The sequence below is a fragment of the Fukomys damarensis genome, unplaced genomic scaffold (genome assembly GCF_012274545.1).
Source record: "Fukomys damarensis isolate Sample0158 unplaced genomic scaffold, DMR_v1.0_HiC HiC_scaffold_31, whole genome shotgun sequence".
Classification (NCBI taxonomy): domain Eukaryota; kingdom Metazoa; phylum Chordata; class Mammalia; order Rodentia; family Bathyergidae; genus Fukomys; species Fukomys damarensis.
The window spans coordinates 21022327-21031558 of NW_022900943.1; positions in this window are offsets into that span (position 1 = coordinate 21022327).

A 9232-nucleotide genomic window follows, 5' to 3' on the forward strand; every position below is an offset into this window, starting at 1 on the left:
TCAAGCAGAGTCACTAGCTGAGATGGTCCTCCAGAATCGAAGGGGGCTTGACCTAGTGCTTTTGTAACAAGGAGGAATATGTAGTGCTCTAGGGGAGGCATGTTGTTTCTATGTCAACAAGCCTGGTGTAACCCAAGATACCGTTCAAAAGGTCAAGGAAAATCTAGATAGATGTTGGAAGGGGCAGGAAAGTAAAAACTCATGGTATCATAACCTGTTCCCATGGAGGCCTTAGATAATTACCCTCATCGTCATTCTGTCTTGTTCCCTCATCTTGCTTTTTCTCTGGCTCTTGATTGACCTTTGTATTCTTAATTGGATAATCAACTTTGTAAAAGAGCACATGGCCTTTGTTAAACCGATGTATATGAGATCCTACTGCAATCCCTTGTAGAATCCCTTGCCCAATAAAGAGGTTCTAATTGAGTCACTGCTTTGACACCATGTTTAGAAGAGTTAGGAATGTGATAGTCAACCCAGCTCCATCTTGAGCCTCAACATCAGTTTGTACCCGTGCTTGGATGAAGTGCTTATGTGTAGACAAATCACCCCAAATCCCCGCATCCTTCTTGGCAGTAAGACTGCTGCAGTTGCAAGATGTTTTGTAGCTCACCTAGTGTGTGAAACTTCCTTGTGCCTTCCACTAACCTGGCATAGTTCTTCTGTAAAATTCAGCTTGCTCTGTCCTTGAGGCCTCTCAACTGAAAGCATGATTTAAAAGGAGAAATGAAATCATTTCTCAGGGCCAAGAAAACTTTCTGGGCACTAGGCCCCCTCTCAGCTGGCTTTAATAAATGGACTCCAACCTGATGAAGAATATGGCACATCTCTATTGTTCTAACCACTCAGGTAGAACACTAGAAAAAGTAAAATATAGGACAATTACTATACTGACATTTTTAATTTCCGCACAACAAAGGTATAATAAACAAATGCAAAAATAAGTCATGGTAGGAGGAGGTATAAGCTACTTTAATACATATAAAAGCATAAAGTACTATTTAGAACTAAAAATAATTTGTTTAATTAAAGTAATAACCACCTCTTTAATGATCAGGAAAAGTCTGTGAAAGTTATAAATATAAATGATCAATGAACATGAAAAAGTCCCACCTCAATAATAAGAAACTGTTATGGTTTGAATATATTTTACCCCCTCTGACACTCATATTGAAATTTAATCTGAATTATGAGATATTAAGAGGTAGGACCAGATGGGACCTTTGTTAAATGATTAAGGATCTGGCCCTGATAAATGGATTAATCTTTTCACGCAAGCAATGGATCATGGGTTATCCTGAGAATGAGCCTCCTATAAAAACTAGTGAACAGGTTGCTCCTAGCTCTTTCCATGCGATGCCCTAGGCTGTCTTGGGACTCTGCTATCAAAGTCATCTCCAGATAGGACCTCTCAACTTTGAACCAGAACCATTAGCCAAAATGAGCGTCTTTTCTTCTTCTAGGCTCTGTTCACTCTGCCTCTAGATCAATAGGATCCTGATCTCCAATGCCATAGATTCATCTGTTTGTTCTTGAATTGTTGGTAAAAGAATCAGATAGCATATATTCTTTTGGCCTGATTTTTAAAAATTTCATGCCATATTTGCAAGCCTGATCTTTCCTTTTGCAGTTTTTTTTTCCAAGATGAATCTACATGAATTTTCATTCACTCTCATTGCTGTAAATCATTCTTTTAAGTGAATGTACCAGCATGTATGTTTTCATTCTGCTGACAAAAGCCACTTAACAGATTCTAGCTTGAGTCTATTGTGAAAACTGCTGCTATCAAGATTTCTGGGTATATTCTTTCATGTAAGCACATGCGCATTTATGTTGAACATATAAACCTGGAGCCAGCATGCAGTCAGGCACATGCATTTATACAATTATAGAACGACGAGCTAGACTTTCAGCATCCTTGTAGCAATTTACACTCCCACTGGCAAGATAAAAATATTTCTCTGATTGTCCCATATCTACAATATTTAGTGTTTTTGTCATTTTTATTTTAGCCACTTTGATGACAAATAACCTTTAAAGAGAAAGGTCATTAGAAATATCCCTCACCCTTCACCTTAGGTGAACTTGATTTTGTCAATGTTACCTAGTTTATTCCTTCTTAATAAATTGCATCTGGGAAAAATTGAAAGCATTCATCCACTGCAGGCCCTCAATAGGGAAAGATTTCCCATTCTCTCTCTGGCCTCTCCTTAACTACAGATGAGCTTCACTCACAGATGCCATGGTCACCTGAGAAAGCAGGTTTTTTGCTTACAGTTTATTTCCTACTCTCCTTTTGTAGAAATGCTACAGATTTTTTTTTCACGAATTAGCACAAAATCTAATTTTAACATCTATTTTACTTATTGTCATGTTTACATTTTGTTCACAGTTTAGTGGAATTCTACAAGTGGTTATTTGTGCCATGGCTCTTTCTTAATGCTCACAGTTCTCTTTTTCATTAAAGTAGTGGGTACTGAAAAGCAGGATGTTTTGTGCAGTGATTCACATATCTAGAATTTCTTCTTGGTCAAAAGTGCAAATCTGTTATTGCAAATTTTTCTATGCTGAGATCTTATGAACTATTTTCCATTTCCTTTGTGTTTCTTTTTTTTTCTATTTCGCTTATCTTTACCAACTAATGTCATTCTATTTATTATTTATCTTAAATATAAAAGTTGCAAGTATTTATCATATTTTTTAAAAGTATCATTTCATTAGAAAATACTTTCTGGATAATAGATGTTTAATTTTTAGCTTAGTTTCTTGGATGTGTACAACTATGAATTATTTGCTTGAGTATTTAGGACTATCCTATTGTGCGTCCTTAATTTAATCAACATTAGATTAAAACTTTCTTGTTCTCAGTCCTACACTGAGAAGTTAGGGGAAATAAGAATCTGCAACTATCTTAATACTGCATTGCTAGAAAAATAAATAAATTAAAAAATTGACAAGAAAAGTGTCAAAGCATTTCAGTTTATGCTACCTTCCTCACATTTTTTCATAAATACACATTTCAAATCTTTTTTCCTTGTTATATGCCTAAATGTATAATATATTTTAAAGCAAGCATCATTGAAAACTACTTAACCATTGCTTAATTCCCAGTATTTGATTTTCTGTGAGGTGCCTGTAGGTATCAAGTCAGCTTCTGTAGACCCTTGAATTTCCTGTAGATATGTACACTTTACTGCCACCTTCTGGGAAATAGCCTACATTGCCTGAAGTTAGAGTACACTTTTTTTTTCTAAAATTTTAAATTTTCCTACCTTTTCTTCTTCCTCCATCCTTTTATTTCATGTTTTTTCTCTATTCATTTTATTTCAGTTTTTAGATTAAAAATATTCTAGCTCTTTCAATACAATTCTCATGCATAGCTGTCTAAAACAATACTTTTGTAACACGAGGACAGAAGAGATGAGAAAAACGAGGTCAATGTTAAGTGATATATTTGGTGTAAAATGATGGCTGGTGGATAACTTAATCAAAATTACATTCTTTCATATGGAACTTTAATAGTTAATGGTATTTAATATCCCCAAGTGCAGAACACACTGAATCATGATTCTTTCACTAACTAGCCATGTTGTTTACAATATTCCTAAATCTGTATTTATTACTTGAAGAAAAAGCAAAGCTAATCATACACAACTAATAAGAATGCAGTGAAAACTGAGTGATGTATATAATGTGCTAAAGTGTTTGACAGAGCACATTTCAGAGTAAAAGTACAATCAATGTTTTCTATTATTATTACATTTCTGAAGAAAATACCTCTTTTTATTTTTCTCTATAGCCTTAAGGCATAGTAGAAATTGTATGAATCCAGAAAAGGAATTGTGTTGGTATAGTATAGTAGAAAAGGCATTATTACCATGACTATGAGCCAGCCTCTCTGCTGATCATATTGAGGATATTGTTTTATTTACTGGTCTTAGGGTCCAGAATCTTGATTATCCACTCTCCATTTTACTACAAAATTTCTAGGTAAAAGTTGATCACTGCTCCCTGGAGCTTCGTTTTCCTCAGAGCAGAATGGATATGGACATCATTCAAGTTTCTTTCAGCTTTATCAACCTTACCATAGCTCTACCTGCCCTATGACCTCGGTTGGAAATTCAGCGTTTGTGCTGACTGTCATTCTGTATCTCTTCATTGTGAAGTCAAAGGAACAAGTGATGGAAGTACAGTTAGTTAGAAGAAGGCGTTATCAGAGGTCATCCAGCCAACCTTCACACACAGGTGAGTAATCGAGTGAAGAGAAAGGGGAAGTATTCTGTCCCAAGTTACAGTGCTAATATGGGTACAGCATTTAGTTCAGAAGATTTGAGAGAAGGAAGATTTGCATTTATATAATTTAGCTTCTCGAGGATGGAAACAATGGAGACTGTAGTGAGGAGAAAGGTGTGTGTTATTTTGCTGTTGTTATACACTAGATTGTTATTTGTTATCTTAGCTACTTTCTTATTACTAGGACAAAGTATCAAGCACCCAGAATTGAAAAAATTTATTTTGGCTCACAGTTTGTTGAGGTTTTAGTCTGTAGTCAGCTGGCTACAAGACAGGTGTCACAGCAGAGGGGCATCACAGAGGAAAAACAGTCCACTGCAGCGTAGGCAGGAATCCGGGAGCCATCAAAGGTCCATCAAGGAGATATATGTGTATATCCTTCAGGCCACACCTATAGTGTGACCCACCTCTTCCCACCAGAATTTACCTCTCAAGCTCACACCCAGCTATAAACCCATCAGTGGACTAATTATTATCACACATCCTTGATCTCTTCACCTCTGGAAAGCCCCATATATAAGTGCATAAAGCTTTGGGGGGAGTTCAGATATAAACTATAACAGTTGTGAAATGTGGGCTTGGGCAGATCTAAAAAGGCCATCCAAAAAAGATATCAAACTTACAATGTATATCTTCAGAAAGATTCTAAGGCTCACCAAACTTAGCCATCTTTCCAAACAAGGAATCCCTGTTCCCCTTCTTAGATCTAAATTGCATTGTGAAAAATTTGAAAAGAATGCAATTAAGTGACCCATAATTGCATGATTCTGAGTGAGCAATTTTCATATTTCAAAATATTTTATACTTTTTCTAAAGTACTTATATTATTGTTATAATTGTAATATACATAGTGTGGTCATGTTATTTGATTACAATGTTAACATTGTTACATCATGTATATAGTCATGAAATACTTGCAATTTTTTAAACAAATGATCATATCATAATTTTTGTTATTATATATTGCTCAGAATAGAACATATTGGGCCAGGGATGTAGCTCAACAGTGCAGTGCCTTCCTGGCAAGTACAAGGTCTTGAGTTTAATCTCTGGTACCAAAAAAGAAAAAAAAAACATGAAAGAAAAGAAAATAGAGCATTTGCAAGCATGTATGGAAATTTCACAGTTAAACTCATGTTGCAAACTTAATGTGCACTAGTAATTACAATAAAATGCCTTTCTTTTTATAGAATAATTTTAAATCATTCAATGTGTTTATCACATTTTCTAAGTTTTAGAGTCATTCTATGAAATCATATCACAAGGACTGTCAAATTGCCAAATTGTTTTCCACCAAATATACAGCACTTAACAATGTCATTAATAATATCAAATAACAAGAATTTGCAATTCTCTCAACTGTAAGTGAAATAAATATGCATAAGTATTTATTTTCATTACTAAAATATTTGGATTTATTTTGTTATTATTATTTTGTACTGGTCTCGCTTTCTCCATATTTTTTCATGCTTCCTCCTTTTTTTTCTTTTAAATTAACTTTTTAATTCTATAATTTTCATTGTTGCTTTTTAAAAATATTCTTGAAATTTTTGTCACCTACATTCTAAATGTAAGAGTATAACTAAGCCAAAATGTATAAACTGATTAATGTCACTTTACTCTTACAAAACAATACAAAAAATCAAGCATATAAACTCCCATTAACTTCCTCTTGATTTATAGAGCACCATCATGCACCATTTTAATTTCATTCTGGTTGTTAAAATCCAATAATTTATTATTATTTTTAGGTATTCAATGCTTTATCAATTTCATTTCTATTCTCTCTTGAATCTCAAATTTTCTTTCTGTGTCTAAATTTCCTTTTCCTTAGATATATCCTTTAGAAGTTGTGATGCTGAGGTTTTCAGTATAAACACTTTCAGTTTTCATTTTCTTGAGATATCTTTGTTTTGTCTTTTGAGTTCCCCTTCCCATCTTTACAAAGTCTATCTCCCTGTTTCCTATCATTTATCTTGTCTTTCGCTCTTTACAATGTGTACTTGGGATTTCTCATATGAGAGAACATGGACTATTTAACCTCTGTGTATGATTTATTTCCCTTAGCATTATGGTTTCAAGGGACAATCATTTTCCTATAAATGACTCAAATTTATCCTTCTTTATAGTAGAGAGTACTACTATAAAGTACTACTATAGTAGAGAGTATTACTATAGTAGAGAGTATTCAAAATGACTCAAGTTTATTCTTCTTTATGGCAGAGTAGTACTCCATTGTGTATAAATACCACATTTTCTTTATCCATTCATTTGTTTATGGACTGCAATATGTATAAATACCAATTTTCTATTATAAATATATTAATTAAGCATAACTAATATATACTAATAAAAATAAATATGTCTTCCTCTGAAGATTGCATGTTCTTTCCAAAGCACATTCAAAATAAGAGAGAAAAATATTTAAATTTTAAAGGCTTTACTTTATTCAAAAGTAGAACCATTTGTATAATGAATTTAATTACCTAGGTTTGAATACTGCACTGAGGAACCTTTAGGAAATGAAGGGTCAATGACATTCACAAGCAGTGATTGCTAGAATCACACTGAGGTATTGCTAATAGGGATATTACAGATTCACATGGATAAAATGATCCAACTCTTCAAGAGATGGAACTGTTAACTAAGAATATGAGAGTATACCAGATCTGGATATATCTCAAAACATTTTGCTTCATGTGATGTTTCAAGAACCCTGTTTAAAACTTCATAGTTCTGAGATTTTTGTTCTGTGTTTCATTTCAGAACAAAAATCAAATCGACATCATTATATTTATATTTCTGCTCCTTGTTCACTTTTTCCAAAAAATGAATATTCATTTTAAATAATTTAAGAATGTGTTATTAAATCATTTCTTCATTGTTAAATGAACAACAGATTTTCTAGTTAGGTTTATAAGAAGCAGAGTCATAGACCACTATACATATTTGCCCAAGGGAATAATGTGTATACATATTATATATTGTGATGGCTTAATGATTTTTTAAAAAGTTTTACAATGTGTGAAAGCTGTAGATATTTGGGAGAAACTGTGCTTTGAATTTTGCACTTGGACTTTTCCTGGCTAGTGACAGTGGTGTGAGTTCCCCCTTGATGTTTAGGAAGCCACAGTGCCCAGGTAGACACACAGCTGTGAAGAATTAAACTCATTCTCTACAGTTCTGTGTGTTGCTAAGCTATGCCATTTGGGAGATTAGGTTATTACATGCATGTTGAACTCATATTTTCAAGTGGTTTTATTGGGATATTATAGTATCATAAGGTAGGGAAGATCTCCACTTGTGATATATTAGCATAATACCTTTTACATCATAATGTGTGTGTGTGTGTGTGTGTGTGTGCATGTGTACAGAATAATGTTCCTTTAAGCTCCCTAGTGACGTGAAGCTGGGGTTCTTATGTTCTAGCCTATAGAAGCAACAAGCTTGGTCCCATTGGTGTGTGAGTGACCTCACTGCAGTCTGTCACCCTCCACCTTTTAAGAGAACTGCATGAACTAGATGATGATCAAGCAGGTCACTTTTCTCTCCCCACAGCATCCACCCCAATAGACATTCCCACTTAGCATGAAGAAAAAATTACCATAGTGGCTCACAAGTCCTTCCATTACCAGTGTGTGCCATCCTTTCGTGCTTTTCAGGGGACACAGCATGGAGTCCCTGGAACACAACTGGCTCCCTCACATTTCTGGGCTTTTTGCTTGCTGTGAGCTGTGCATGGCTTTTCCCACATCCTGATACATTTTTTTTTTAATGTTTGCATGCTCAGCTCAAGCATCTACATGCTAGGAAGTTATTTGTGAATCTATCATGATTTTTGTTTTATTTTTCCTTCCCTAGGAGATGTTAGGTGTTTTTTCTTAGCACTCTCATAATCTATAAATACCTCAATTAATATACTTTCCGTATTGCACTGGAATTATATGTTTCTATGTCTTTATCCTAGTGCGATCCTTTTTACAACCTTAGCATCTACCACTTTGCTTTATAAGTTTTGGTTGAGAAATGAATGACTACCTACTCACAAAAACTAGGAATGAAAGTTTGAGCCATGACATAGTAAAAGTACAAAATATCCTCTGCTAGAACTTCACCAAGCCCAAACTACAAATAGCAGTGCAAATGCTTTTAGCTTCCATCTCCCATTTCTCCCTTTCTTGGATTACTTGGTGAAGATAATTTCTCTTTTCTTTCATAAGCTCATCATCTACTTCATCAAAGCCTATAAGAATTGGAAAAAAGTTTATGGCAGAAAATTGAGTCTTTTGTGATTGAGACATGGATTTTATCATTATATGTACTTGTTCTTGAGATATAAAAAGATATTTTGGAATCACTGCAGTTTCAAAAATTTAATAATACATTTATATGACGTATTAAAAATCATGCTACAATATGCATTGAGTGACGCTAACATAAAGATGACCAAGAATTGTGGCATTTTATCAATTTGATTGGTGGCCAAATGAGTCATTGAATAACACCTTATCTAAAACATAGTTTCAATGTTTTAACTTCAGTTTTCCTGTATGGATCTATAGGCTGGCCCTATTTACCTAACTACCTGTCATTTATATTCTTGTGGTAGGCAGAATGATGGTGCCCAAAGGCACACCCCATGCTCAAATATGTTAAGTTCCATGGAAAAGGAGAACTAGGGTTGTATTAGAAAAAAATGTTACTAGTCAGCTGACTTTAAATTGGAGACTGTAAATCATATTATGTGGATAAGCCTGATGTAAGTACAAGAGTCTTTAAAAGCGAAAGCCAGAAACCAAAGAAGAGAATTAGAGGAGACCCCATGATGGAAACAATGTCTGGAATGTGCTATGCCAAAGGTGAAGGAAGGGGGCACAGACCATAAGGGCAGCTTTAAGGCTGGAAAAAGTAAAAAAAAAAAAAAAAAAAAAAAAAAAAA